Raw genomic sequence first — 16,071 nt, 5'->3', positions numbered from 1 at the left:
CAAGTTGTCAGCAATGTGAAAAATTTCCATAAAGTGGCTGAGGACTCACAATTATGGCTCGCCTTATCAAGAGAAAACCAAAAATCAAAGGCAATGACCCAATTGAATTTGTATAACACCCCGCCAAGGGATCCAAAAGAACTAACCTAAAGTTTTCACTAAGTTTGTCAAACAATTTTTTTTAAGATAACATATAACAACAGTTATAAAACAGCAGAAGCAATAACATACATTCATACATAAACAACACATAAACAGATTACATTCCTTAAGGATCCCATGATGTTGAAATTACATTTAAATTTAATTAATATTAAATCCAATATATAACACATCCACATTAAAGATTAACTACAATTCAAATCCATTTAAATAATATAAAATTGTCCTGAATGCCACTTGGCAATAATCAAAATGCACAATCATCCACTGTACAAGTCACAGGGTATGAAAGGCTGCAAGAATATACATCATAAAATAGATTACATCATCTCTTTAAGATCCATGAAATAAAAATACAAGACAATAAGTATAACCATCCATCATAGTACACAAAGATGGAATGAAAGGAAATGCAGAACAAGGAACTCCAGCCATGGTATCGAACTGATGTATCTCAATGGTAAAAGTAAAAAGCATTACCACTCGACCTCATAGTAACCCAAAAAGGTCACTCCCACCACACTGAGGAGATAGTCTCAACTCCCAAACAAGATAACAAACTCAAAAGTCAAATCCAACATCTAAGTCAAGGAAATCCTAAAAGCAATCTAACTCAAAGGTACCAAGATATAAATGACATCTAAATCCAGAGGCAACAATGACTTGTAGGATATCTACTATGTAAGTGGGCAAGTGTCATCGCAGGAGTCAACTCTAAAGTTACCCTGGTAGCCTAACTAGACTCCAACACCCTAGTGACTCTATGCGGCACTAGTATCCTTTCATACTGACAAGGCATACTAATGAAGCAAGGTCGCAACCAAGCATCCTCTCTACTCCTATCTAAGTATGTACTAGCACTCGAGGCATGAGCGAGGAAAGACAATGAATCTTGTTAATTCATTTTACTCTCATTTAATGTAATGCTATCACTTATTTAAACAACCTACAATGGATTACCCAGGCAGCTTCTCTGGGCTCCGACCTCTATTGCAAGCCATTTCTCGACATTACATACAGATAACCTACCCTAAGCTCAATAAAACAAAACGATCTCAAAAGACCACATACCATACACTAGTTCTTAAACAAGCAACTAACAAGTACTGAAATTATTGGTCAAAGTACAAACATCACTAATACGATCATCCTAACAGCACTGATCCAAGAAATTATACATAACCCAATTCATGACATCATATATAATCATCAAAACAATAACTCACGGCCTCTGATAGACATCCTAAACTAGTCAACACGTCTAGGTCAACCCCAAACCCAAAACATAAGAAAGCATACAATTAACAGTGTAGTTTCATGGTTTTGTTTGATTTTGAAAACACAGTTTCGAGTTTATGGTAAGGTTTAAGTTTTCATTTCATTGCCAGTTTTCAAATTACTGAAGTTTACAATTTCTGAATTTACTTTTCACATACAATATCATAATCCATTAATTCCAATTTTAATTAAATATTATTAATATTTCATTCAATAATTATTCGATTATTAAAGATAATAATAATCACCAATTTATTAATAAATTAATATAAATATTAAATTACTAATAAGTAATTATTGATCTAATAATTATTATTATGAAAAGAAAATAATAATATTATTATTATATTATAACATTTTATATTTATTAAAATTAACATTTAATACAAATTACTTTAATTTAATAAATTTAAATTAATTTAAATGTTTTTTTTTTTTTTTAACTTTCATTAACAATTTTAAAGCCCGTAGGCTAGGACTCTATCACGACAACTCTACCTTCACGATAGCAGGGTCTGTCATGCGCAACCTTTAATGGCCACTAGCAGCCCTCTCGCTATTGGGTGGGGGGATTGGTGGCCCCGCCCACCAAAATCATTTTTATTTTTAATTTTTTGTTTAATAAAAACAAAACAGTGCCCCCCCCCCAGCCCTCCCCCACTTAATTTTTTTTTTTAGTATATATATATATATATATAAAGAGAAATGTGAATAATACTCTGATAGGGAAAATCCAATAAACCAATCGATTTTTTTGCATTCTATAATTCAATTTCTTTTCAAGATCCTTTTTGATTAAACTACTCAACTGACTAAAATCCATAAAACGAGGGTTCTAAAACTCAATTTCTCGAATACAGATAGATTCGATACGAATAACAATAAAATTTACCACAAAAGATTCATCTTAAATAAAACTTTGAAAACAGATTTATCAGACACGAAGAAGACAGGAATTCGAAGAACAGACATCACTGTGCGAATAAACCACAAAATTCTACCTGAATTTGATGCTAATTCACAAACACACAAAGCACATGAGAAATCCTCTTTCTTCTGAAACCCTTCTTTCAAAAAATCCCTACTCCAAAATCCCGATCCCTGCAAAATGAGCTCTAAATCTCTGATAAAGAGTTCTCCCCTTAATTTGGGGCTCTAATTGTGCACTCACGTGAGGGAACTCATTGATCAAAATCTTTTTGATATTTTATTAACTTTTAAATATTCATGCACACTTTTTGCAATTTAAAATATCTTTATTAAATTAATTTCTCTCTTTAATTAATTTTTAAAGGGTTTTTGATAAAAATATTTATTAAGTAATAATAATATTTAGCATTTATTTAAAAATGATCTCTTAAATATATTATTAAATTAAATAAATATTATTACACTCTAAAATTAGCACTATAATTTTATCTTTAAATTTAATTCTTTTATTTAATTAATTTCTCAATTAATTAAATATAATTAAATATTGAAATTATCTTAATAATTTTCCATTAAATTAAATCATTAAATATTCTTTTAATTTGATTTAGTTAACAAAAAAATCACCATAGATCCACAAGACGAACTATTAAAACCCATCTTAAATAAACAACATACAAGATCAAGCTCAAGGGTTATAATCATGAATTTACATCACATGACAAATTCGGAAGGGTAAACATCTCAGATACTTGCCTTACTTTTTAAGACAAACGGTTTAAGGATAGGATTCGGACTCGAGAGTTATCTCCTCTCTTACCATTGAGATATTGCAATAGGGTACACTCATTTTGGCAATTTAGGGAAGTCGATACCCGATACCTACAATCTGCATAAAATCCATGTATGTACAAACACATATATTCTAAACTAAACAAACAATGGCAAGAAGTGGTGCATCGTGTAAATCCCAACTAGCAAGTGACTAGGACTCCCTCAACCACATTAGATACATCAAACATAAAGAAGACATACACGTACACCATACACATGAAAGTATGGGGTAAGTAATCCATAGAAAACACACATAAATAATCCATCTATCATCGTGAAATAACTAGAATCACTGTAAACAATCATTATCAAAGTATAATCATGCATACATGAAATAACTAGTACCAAAGTAATCTCATCATATAGTCAATTGAGTATGAAACAATATCCAATAATCTAAAAATCAAACACCACTAACCATCAAACATAACATAAGCTGGCCTAAAAGAGTTCGGCAATAATAACTGAAAAGTAAACTAGGGGTAGGCACTACATCCACCCCCTAGACTTAGGCTTACTCCTAGAAGCCCATAAAAAAGTAGGGGTATACATCCCGTAATCCAGATGCATCCTCCCATGCAGTTGATGACTCATCAGTAGGGTCCCATTGGACCCTTACTTGCTCTATGGTTCAACCCCTAAGGGTCAAATCCCACTATTGCAGAATGCGAACCGGCTCCAAAGCCAATTGCTCGTCCTCTACCTATAATGCATTCCAATCAAGAATATGTATCACATCAGGAATATACTGTCTAAGTATAGAAACATGGAAAACATCATGAACACGAGCTAGGCTAGGCGGCAATGCAAGATGGTAGACAACTGGACCTATCCTCTCAAGAATCTCAAATGGTCCCACAAAGCGAGGTGCTAGCTTCGAACCCTTTCCATAATGGATTGGACTCTTCTACGGATGCACTCTCAAGAAAACTTTCTCACCCACTGCAAACTACTTATCTGTCCTATGAGCATCGGCATACTTCTTCTATCTATCCTGTACTATAAACACGTGCTCACAGATGCGCACTACCTGTTGCTTCATATCTTGAAGCATCTCAAGACCCAACAAGATGCGATCCTCTACATTGTCCCAACTCAAAGGTGTATAGCAATGACGACCATACGAAGCCTAAAAAGGTGTCATTCCCAATAGAATTGTGATACCCGTAGAGTTTGTCTATCCATCATATACATCCTCAACATATCCTCCAGAACTTGATTCACTCTCTTGGTCTGACCATCTGTCTCTGGGTGATAAGTTGAGTTAAAGTTCACTGTGCTCCAAGATCATACTGCAGTGATGTCCAAAATGCAAAGGTGAATACAAGATCCCCATCCAAAATGATCTTACGTGGAATACCATGTAATCTCACAATATCACGCATGAAGACATTAGCTACAGAAGCTGTTGTGTAGGATGACCTCATCAGTGAAAAGTGTGCCACCTTAGACAACCGATCAACGGTGACCATGATAGCGTCATGTTGACGAGCAGTCATAGGCAATCCTACAATGAAATCCATAGAGATGATATTCCACTTCCATGAAGGAATGAAATTAGGCTATAAAAGCCCTATTGGATGCTGGTACTCTGCCTTGACTCTCTGGCACTCAAGAAACCTAGCCACAAAATCAACGCTATTACGCTTCATCCATGTCCAATAGTATAGACATCGTGAATCTGCATGCATCTTCTTGACACCTGGATGTGTCGAGTAAGGTGCACGATGAGCCTCTGATAGGATCAATGTACGAAGCTCATCCAGTAGTGGTACATAGATCCTTCCTGAATAGCGCAAAAGGCCATCTGACTCCAAAACATAACCTGAAAACCTGCCCTCCAAATGTCTACTTGAATCTATCTCCCTACTCACCTCCTGATACCAAGTATCTGTAGGAAGTGCCTGAAGTATACGGCTCCTCAAATCTACACTAAGAGTCAAAGATAGTGTCATGTCTCCTATGACTCAAAAGTGTCAGCTACCATGTTCTCCTTTCCCTGATATACTTCACTTCAAAGTCATACTCAGAAAGGAACTCCATCCAATGCCTTTGCCTAGCATTTAGATTAGGCTACGTGAATATATACTGTAGACTACGATGATCGCTATGAAGTTCAAAACAATGTCCCAACAAGAAGTGTCTCCATCTCACTAGGGCATGAACTACCGCAGCTAACTCAAGATCATGCGTAGGGTAATTCAGCTCGTGATCCTTGAGTTTGCACGATTCATAAGCAATCACCCGTCCATCCTGCACCAATACTACTCCAATCCCCTCTAGGGAAGCATCTATACACACCATGAAGTCACCTGCTAGATCAAGTATTGATAATATTGGTGCATTTGTCAAAAGCTCTTTGAGCTTCTGAAATGTTTCCTCGTATTTCTCCATCCATATAAAATTATTTCCTTTCCTCTAAAGGGAAGTCATAGGATGTGCTACTATGGAAAAGTTTTGGACGAACCTACGACAATAACCAGCTAGACCCATGAAGCTACAAATTTTTGACACGGTAGTGGGTGCAGGCCAATCTACCATTGCCTGGATCTTCACAGGGTCTACAGAGATACCATCACCTGATATGATATGCCCTAAATACTATATCTCTAATTGAAAGAAATCACATTTCACCGAGTTGGCATAAAGTTGATTATCTCTCAAGCACTGCAAAACCAAACGTAAATGTTCCTCGTGCTCCTTCTGGGATCTAGAATATATCAAAATATCATCTAAGAACACAAGTACAAATTGATGAAGATAGGAACGAAACACTCCATTCATCAAACACATGAAAACCGATGGACCGTTCGTCAACCCAAATGGGACTATTCTGAACTCGTAGTGCCCATAGCGAGTTCGGAAGGCAATGTTATGAATGTTAGCATCATGAATGTAAAGCTAATGGTATCCTGACTTTAGATCAATTTTGGAGAACACTATGGCTCCCTTGATCTGATCAAATAAATTGTCAATCCTTGGTAAAGGATACATGTTCTTTATAGTCACCTTGTTCAGCTGTCTATAGTCAATATACACAAGCACAACGAACCAGCCTCCTTCACAAAAAGCATTGATGCTCCCCATGGAGATATACTCGATCGAATACTACCCTTGGCTAGAAGGTCCTCAAGATGTAGGTGCAACTCACTTAGTTCCTAAGTGGTCATACGATAAGGAGCTCTAGAAATAGGCTCTGCACCTAGAATAAGATCAATGCTGAAATCAATATCCCTCTTTGGAGGCATACCTGGAATCTCGCTAGGAAAGACATCCGCATATTCCTATAGAATAGGGTGGTCTAAAGTCTTCCTTACAGGGTCTTCTTCTTCCAGTTCGGTCACCATAATGGCAAACACCTGACATCCCTTACAAAAACACTGTTTTAATTGCATAGCTGATATCATCCGTAGAGATATAGGTCTTTGGATACCCACAATCTCTGAGTCCTTCCCTTGATCGTCTTTACACAAAATGGTCTTCTTTCTGCAATCTATACTAGCTCTATGAGAGCCAAGCCAATCCATACCTAAGACCACATCATAAGAGCCAAGAGGAATAACCCGAAGGTCAACTGACGTAACAAACCCTCCTAAGCTTAATTCACACTGTTGCACTACAGAATCTATGGAAACCCTAGTGCTTGAGCCTAGTTCCACTTGCCAACCCAAACCCTGCTTTACCGCCTCTAGCTTACATTTAGCAACTATGGATGGTGAAATAAAAGAGTCTATAGCACCTGAATCAAACAACACAAAGAGAGGTGTACCTCAGATAGCTCTCGTAGTCTCAACCACAGTCCCCTGATGATCTACCTAATGGTGGTCCACCGCTACAAATACTCTGTGAGCTCTACCTGCATCTCCAATTGTAGGCTCAGATGCTACTGGCCTAGAACTTGAATAGTGAGATATACACTGTGGGCAGTTGGCTACAATGTGTCCAAAATAATCACAAGAATAACATCCCGTGCCTCTGCCAAATCCCCTCCCTGCTAGGGGTGCACTCAGCTGCCGATGGCTATCCTTACTAGCAAAAGACAAGTTGCTCTGCGCAAGCTAAGTGTTCTGATTTCGCCTATTGTGTTGTGCATTATAATAGTTCTTAGAGATAGAACCACCGCCACCACTCTGTACCAAAGGGTATGATCCCTTCTGTTGTTGTTGCTAAGGTTATTGGTTCTGATTTCCCTTAGGAAAACAGGGTTTCCTGTTTCTTTAAATTTAATTCCTTTATTTTAATTAATTTCTCAATTAATTAAATATAATTGAATATTCAAATTATCTTAATAATTTTTCATTAAATTAAATCATTAAATATTCTTTTAATTTGATTTAATTAGTAGAAAAAACACCATAGACCCACAAGACGAACTATGAAAACCCATCATAAAAAACAACATACAAGATCAAACTCAAAGATTATAATCACGAATTTACATCATAAGACGAATTTGGAAGGGTAAACATCTCAGATACTGGGTGAACCCACAATAGTGGGTTACACTTTTTTGGAGGAAGAAATTCCTCCAAAATCGTGAAAGATGATTTTTTTGCCTAAAAACTTTCGATAGAAAGTACCCATATAGTTTCTATCGAAACTAATTTGCAACCTAGTTTCGATCGAAACTAAGTAAATGGAAGAAAAGGGTCCTTAATAGTTTCGATAGAAACTAAATACTTTCGATCGAAACTATTAAGGACAAAAAATCAACCTAAATAGTTTTGATAGAAACTATTTAGTTTCTATCGAAACTAAATATTAATAGTTTCTATGGAAACTATGTAAAAACTTTCGATAGAAAGTTTCTATCGAAACAAGAAAACTAGATGTCTTTTGCAAATTCTATAATAGTTTCAATTATTTTCATGGCTTCCAGGCTCAATTACTAGGTCCAGATGGAGCACTAAAATCATGTCATTTTTCATGATAGAAGTACTCTGAACAAGCTTTCTAATGACTATGAATTTGATACATTTTGAATTTGTTAGGTATATGTTTTTGCTTGTGAATTGAACAGACATTCATTCTAAAAAATAAATCTCTATATTGAACGCTCATGGAAAAATAGTAACTAAGTGAAAAAAAAATTTGAAAAATAACTACGGTCTTTGTATTCAAGTCCTCTATCAATCAAAAAGAGAAATTTTGAAATCAGGTAAATATATAATAAGTTAAATGTGTCAAAAGCCATGTACGTCCAGATTCATGTTAGGTCAACTTTAAACACTAATAAAATATGAAATACTAAGGATAAAAACATCAGATCACCTCTATTGTTTTGGTATGGATGTTAACAAACTAAATTTGAAAGAATCACATTGATATCTATTGTAGAAAAAAGATGTGTATCAAAAACAATGTCACTTTTTAAAAACCAGGTTTTTGATAACATACCAGCTTTCATGGGAGAAAAAATAATTCAATCAAATCGAGTCAAATTTTCTTTAAAAAAATATATTTAGGTTCTACATAGAAAATTCTAAAAGACTCTAGTTTAGTTCATCTTCAAATTCCTAACTGTTAAATGGCAATTTGCATCTGAAAGTGAAAGTTTTCTTGAAAATTCATAGTTCATTGTCAGTTTAGGAAAAAAAGTGAAACCCACTATTGTGGGTTCACCCTACTTGCCTTACTTTTTAGGACAAACGGTTTAAGGATAGGATTCGGACTCAAGAGTTATCTCCCCTCTCTTACCATTGAGATATTATGATAGGATACGCTCATCCTGGCAATTCAAGGAAGTCGATACCCGGTACGTACAATCTGCATAAAATCCACGCATGTACAAACACATATATTCTAAATTTTATAGGCATTGGCAGGAAGTGGTGCGTCGTGTAGATCCCGACTAGCAAGTGACTATGACTACCTTCCTCAACCACATCAGATACGTCAAACATAAAGAAAACACCATACACATGCAAGTATGGGGTAAGTATCCATAGAAAAAAAAAAAAAAATTCATCTAACTATCATTGTGAAATAATTGGAATCACTGTAAACAATCATCATCAAAGTATAATTATGCATATATTAAATAACTAGTACCAAAGTAATCTCATCATATAGTCAACTGAGTATGAAACAATATCCAATAATCTGAAAAAATCAAACACCACTAACCATCAAACATAAGCTAAGCTGGTCTAAAAGAGTTCAGCAATAATAACTGAAAAGTAAACTAGGGGTAGGCACTACAATTTGAGTTTTATTCAAGTAAAGAATACTCATTTCAAACTAGCTTTAGTTGGTATCATAACTCAACCATATAGAGCCTATACTGAATACATGAAAAAGCCGAGTCCTTTGAGACAATTTTTCAACAAGAAATAAATTGTATTAACATCCATGTAGGGGCTAGGGTGTACACTTCTTACAATAAAAAAGTACCATAGGCCAAAAAGGAGCCCTGGAACTAAAGTAAAGAAAACAAGGGAAGTAAAAACAAGTGAGGGGAAACAAAAAAATTGCAATCATAAAAAGATGGCTGAGGGGAGAACCCTACAAAGCAATCAAAACCAATAAAAAAAAACTGGCAACCTAGGAAGAAAAGATCATCAGCTCTGTAATCTGGACATGTTGGACGACCAAACAATATTATCATCAACCAAAAGCTAGCAATCGATGGAGATCTTATCCAAAACAAGATAGCAATCTTATCCACTTCGCTATAGGTATGCTGAAAGGATATATGATTGAAAGAATCCAACATTCATTGTGCTTGCCTAAAGGTGCTATCAAAACCTAATTCAAAGAGAAACAAACTTCTAAAACCATTTATCATGTTCAGTGGATCACCTTTGATAGATAAACTTTTCAAACCACAAGGAGACACCAGCTGAATGCTCAAGACAGAAGCTTGACCCTCAGCCTTGTTATTTGTGACAACAAAAGGTTCCAAAGAGGCTGTGCTCTAATCAGAGAGCCTGAACAATGTTTAATGGCACAACTTGCACTGAAGAGAAGCCCCATCTAAAGAGAAAGTAACATATCTTAGCCGACTCACATCAACAAGCAAAGAGTAAGAACCTTTACTAGTTCTGTCCTGAGATTTCATCACAAATCACACATTCATGGAGTAGGCATTTCATCGAACAATTGTGTAGAAGTCTTATTTAGAAATTATCACTATCTTTTCAAAGTAATTCTGTCAAAAACTTTGAAAGCTTCCTTAAGAGCAACGGGTTTCTTTGCAAATTGAAATTTTGTATAGTTGGGTTTGTCAATCTTTCATTCCATGATAATTAAGCCATGACAATACATGAAACACAAATAGTATACATTCATATGCTGGAAAGACAATAAAAAATCTAAGAATGGGATCTGCTAATATAAACCTGAAAACAAGTCATCAGATGTTTAGAGATGACCTTAGATTTCTTGAATGCTGCAAAGCTGATATTCATGGTAAAACTAACTATATAACTTGCTCAGCTCATCAATATGAAATGGTGAGGTTGTCATATCAGATTCCAATGAGCAGACCTGTCTTCTACCATTAGAAATATCACTTCAGCTTTGTCTCTCACCACCTGAACATCACCACACCCAAGACTCAACAGATATCTGACCTGCGGAATCTATAGTTCAGATTTTACATCAGCAATACCGTCCTTGTGAAGTCAGAACAATGGAGAAAAAGTGAACAGCTAGTTCAATCTTCACACAAGAATCAATGATCCCTCTTCTTCCTTATTACAGACTAAGTCTTCACACAAGAATCAATGATCCCGCTTCTTCCTTATTACAGACTAACTGTAACTCCATGAAACCTTAGTTAGTCTGGTACACCGATAACCCCTCTGGACCATGCATGGGTCCAAACTCGTACCTGGTCTGGGTACAGTTCGCAACCTGGTTCGGTCAGGGTTTGAAATCTTGGACCCCATGTTCAAGATCTTGGACCCCATGTTCGAGCTTGTTGCCATGATGGATGGACCCAGGTGAACTGGTCTAGCCCAGATCGAACCAAGGTCAAACTTGGGCCAACTAGTCCCTGCGGACAGCCAAAAAGTGACTTTTTTTTTTGCAAATTTTATTAAGTTTTCATGTCCTTAACCCTAAAAAATGTAAGTGAAAGGCTTATGTTGGCTTCTATTCACATTTGTGGTGTGCATGTAGGTTATTTTGTATCGAATGAAACCAAATGCAATGAAAAATTAATTCAATGTTCTAACATCTACAAACACGTGCAAAACATTATATGAAGGTACAGTCTACAAAAGAAAGAAATCAGACTGCAATGTGTGAAAAACATAGTGATAAGAGTCCAAACCAGCTATTTCTTCCTTCTCCAACCTGTGCATTCAAGTTTCAACTACATATTTATGCGTTTACAAGCATTTCAAACTGTACATCTACAACCAAGGTGGTTGAAGATGGAAAAAAAATATCACCAAGTACATCTACAACCACACATGGGTCCAAAGTCTTATGAGTGAGCACACTGATGGTAAGGATCTCATGCAAATGGGGGTCATGCGGTTTGCTACTAATTTTCTCACCTTGCAGAGCATATTAGCCATATTAGCAAATGTTTGTGGGTGAGAAATGGTTGGAGAGTCCTTATGCAAAGCCTAAAGAAGAGAAGTTTGTGAACGCTATGCTTAATGTTAGATTTGGCAAGCTAATGGAGATCATCAGTGTAAATTTTCAAACCTTGAGAGATGATTTATTATTTAATTTTTAGCTATTACATTTCATTGACTTTTGTTAAAAAAATCATGTCCCAAGTGATGGTTCCACGAATTGTTAATGAGAATAAAAACCACATGGGGTATCTCTATGAGGCCATGGACGGGGCCATAGAGGCCATTCAGCACTTGTATAGGTCAAATAAGACCAAATATAGACCATGTGGAACATAATCAACCTTAGGTGGAACCAACAACTCCACCAACATATTCATGTTGTTGCCTACTAATTGAACCCCAAGTATTACATCTACGACACTTTCAAAGTAGATGCAGATGTTAAAGTTGGCATGGACACATGTTTGAAGATTGGTTGCTGATTTGGACCTTCAAGGCTTGTACTTCATGAATTACAGAGCTAAAAGAGAGAAGAGGGATCATTGTTTTCTTCATCGGTTTGCAAATGTAGAAGATATACCCTAAAGCCAGGTAAAGAAGAACATGTGTTTAGTTTTATTATACTATTTATTTTTCTCATTGAGTTTATTGGAAGACTTGGAGATAGTAGACGCACCTCTTCCGGTGCATGCTAGTATTATGGAGCAAATAGGTAAACCCCTTCAAGGGGAAGAAATTTCTTCATCAAAAGGGACATGTTTGACTCAAAAAAGTGAATGGTTGTTTGGAGAGGTCCCAAGATCACCCAATTTTGGTTATTCAATCGAAGCAAGTTTTAGAGAATGTTGACTATTGGTGCAATCGTGCTCCCATATGTAAATCCATTGGCCTCTACCTTTTATTACCTGCAATAGAATCTCGAGCACATCGAGTCTAGAACCCTGAAGGATATATGTGAATACTTCTAGCGGCTAATTACTACTTTCTGCTAATTATTTCTAGCATGTCCAATAGGAATAGAGATTTTGAGTGTGGCCCTTATTTTTTCAACCAAGCGGGGCTATTTATCAAATCTTGGTGTTTTGACATCAACTTTGCTGACAAGCTCCCCTCCGAAGTGTCTGTGTGGGTTCGATTATTGAGGCTTCCTCTAGAATTCTGGAGGGAAGAAATTACTCATTCAATTACATTGCTTCTTGGTAACCCTGTGGGTTCAGCCACGCAAACTCAAAATTCAAAGGTGATTTCTTATGTGTGCATTTTTGTAAAAGTTTATTTAAATAATCCTTCACCAGATTCTATGAAAAAATGTCAGGGAACATCTTCCTAGATTCAACAATTGTACTACAAAAGCCTATAATTTATATGCAGAATTTGTCACAAATATGGTCATTTACATCACAAATGCCCAAGAAATAAATATTCTACCTTGGTTGTTTTCGATCCTCACTTTGTTCTTAGGGAGAATAAAAGCTCATATGTTTAATGGTCCTATCAGTAAGGTTTTGTTCCTATTAAGCCTCTGAATAAGTGTAGAAGAATGAAAAGAACTCAAATAGATAGACAGAATGATGACACTTTCAACAAGTTTGATGTTCTAGATGACTCATTTCAAGAGGGAGGAAGCCCAAATGATTTATCTTCAAGAGACCATCAGGATGAACAAATGGTTACAGACGTGCCCTCTCAAGCTCAAGATTTCAGAGATCTTAGTGGGTCACAGGTTCCAGAGGCTGCAATGGCGATGGCTTTTGTGCCTACTACTAAGGTGGACTCAAATTCTATAAAGAGTAACAAAGTGTCTCCTACCTTAGGCCTACTACAGAAGCTCCTTAAAAAGGGATCTTTAGAAAAACCCTCCTAGAGTGGACGAAAGATTGATAAGGAAAGGTCAAGATTATTGGTGATACATTGGTTAAGTCAGGTTTGTAAAGCTCATTGATTCCCATTACTCTCAACCCCACAAATGATTGTTTATTCATGGAATGTAAGGTGGTTAACTAACATCCCTAGACAAAAGGTTGTTCGCAAATTGATTGAATCTCAGTCTCCTAAGTCTTTATTCAGAAAACCAAGCTTACATTGGATGGTTTGGCTAATTGTGCTCCTTGTATCTGGCCCCAGAGAAATTGGCTTAGGATAGAAGCTCAGGGAAGTTCAGGAAGAACTACTTTCTTTTGGAACCTGAGGAAGGTTTCTCCCTTGTGGTGAATTTCTAGTTGGTCTTCCATTTCTATGATCGCATCTAGCTGTAAGACTAGAGAAGGGTGCCTTTTCTCTAATATTTATGCTCCTACTAAGCTTTTGGGTAAGTCACATCTTTGGGATCACTTCAGTTCTATTTGATCATTTGATCCCTTTCGCCCCTGAATATTTTAATGTTGTTTCTAGTCTAGATGAAAAACAAGATGGGCTAGCCAAGTTGGATCCTTCTTTAGACTTGCTCAGAGATAATATTGGCTTCTTAAATTTGATGTGGAGCCAATTAATGCTATCTTTACATGGAATAATAGTAGTGTGTTGAGGCTATTTCTGAAAGGCTTGATAGATTTTTGGTCTCCTACTACTAGGTGAATTTTGGTCTCCTACATGATAGGTGACCACTAGTTCAGAAATTCTTGATTGGAGGACGGGCTATAATTATTGGCCTCTCAAGTTTTTAGAAACCTCTTATATATTTACCAAAAATCCTTTTAAATTTCAGTTGATGTGGTTGAAAGATCAATCTCTCTAGAATCTTATGATGGACTAGTGGTATGAGGGGTTGCCCACTCAGGGTATGACTATGTATACTTTAGGAAAAGGCTTCAACATGTGAAATACAAACTTAATACGTGAAATATATAAGAGGTGGTTGAAGATGGAAACTCAGTATAAGTTGGATAATATCACTCATCAGATTCAGGAGCAAGGGACAACCTATGATCTAAGTAAACATGAGCCCTTTGCTCCTTCGAATTTATATGAGGCAAGGTTTTATCCCAGGTTGGAGCTAAAATAATAATCTTCCTCCCTATTCCCATCTTCCACTTGAGGATGACACTAGTTTGATGGGCATTACCAGAATTAATGAGACAATGAAGTTTAGGAGATCTTTAGACATCCATTTGAAAGCTTCGGGTCAGAGAATTAATGAAAACAAATCTTCCATCTATTTCTTTAATACTCCTCAACTTATCCATAGAAGGATTGCGATGATCCTTAGATTTCAGATTGGTTTTCTTCCCTTCATGTGCCTTGGGATTCCTTTGGCTATGGAATCTCTCTTTAAAGATTATTGGCAAGGGATTTTGAACAAATTCCGAAGTAACGTTATCCATTGGACTTAAAGATGGCTATCTTTTGCTAGGAGAATGATTCTCCTAAAGATTGGGTTGCAGGCTCCCCACATTTACAAGTGTTTTGTGCAGGTTCCCCCTTCCACCTTTGTGAGATAATGTAATGCTATTTCTCATCAATTCCTTTGATCAGGCAACCTTCTGTCCCAAGTGGAGTTTAGTCAATTGGGAATCTATCTGTAGACCAAAGCATGTTGGGGGCCTTAGTCTCAAGTTTGTTACTTGGTAGTCGGCCAAGTTGTATTGGGGGTTGTGTAACAATTAGGAGCAAGACTGGACCAAGATTCTAACCAAATGTATCTTCTAGGTGTTGATAGCCATGATCTAGCATGTATTGCTTTGTCAGGCAAGGGATATTGTATCTGGGAAAAAAGGGAGCTTACCTTACTAAGAATGGCCTATTCTAGATCTGTAATAAAGGCTCTAATGCTCTGCTTCAACATGACTCTTGGAATGGCCACCCTCCTATTCTTTACAGTGTCCCTCAGCATCAACCCCTTTACCAAATTTTTACTAGTGTTGGGTGGATTAATGTGGAGCATTTTAAAACTATCGAGTGTACTGGTTAGGTGGAGGTGATTTGCTGGAAGAATCCTCATGAGTGGCCCCTAGGTGATTCTAATGAGGATCATGTTGATCTAACTTAAGTCTTGGAGGGTAAGTTTTGCAATTTCCTTTATGAGAGAGACATTCTAGCTTGGAGTCCTAGCCCAAGAGGAAAATTTACTATTGCTCAATGTTATTCAATGCTAGACAAGCAATTTCATAGTCTTACTGAGGTCCCTTGGTAGAAGGACTGTAACAACTTTTCTTGGAGCAAATGCATTTTTTTCTTATGGTCAAGTAGAGGTTACTTGCTGGAAGAGTCCTTGTAAGTGGCCCGTGGGTGATTCTGATTGAGGATCATGTCGATTTGGATTTAAGTATTGGAAGGTAGGTTTTGTAATTCCCTTAATGAGAGAGATACTCTAGCTTGGAGTCCTAGCCCAAAAGGA

General features: G+C 36.5%; 1 protein-coding gene across 1 annotated transcript in view; it reads right to left on the bottom strand.

Annotated features, from left to right (window-relative positions):
* The window catches only part of LOC149578487 (SMAD/FHA domain-containing protein), a 173,972-nt gene that overhangs the window by 41,460 nt on the left and 116,441 nt on the right, over positions 1-16,071 (bottom strand). The gene's annotated exons all lie outside the window — the stretch shown is intronic.

The sequence above is a fragment of the Cupressus sempervirens genome, chromosome 1 (assembly GCF_028749045.1).
Source record: "Cupressus sempervirens isolate cs-2001-9-10 chromosome 1, ASM2874904v1, whole genome shotgun sequence".
Lineage (NCBI taxonomy): Eukaryota > Viridiplantae > Streptophyta > Pinopsida > Cupressales > Cupressaceae > Cupressus > Cupressus sempervirens.
This window is presented reverse-complemented; position numbering and strand designations above follow the sequence as displayed.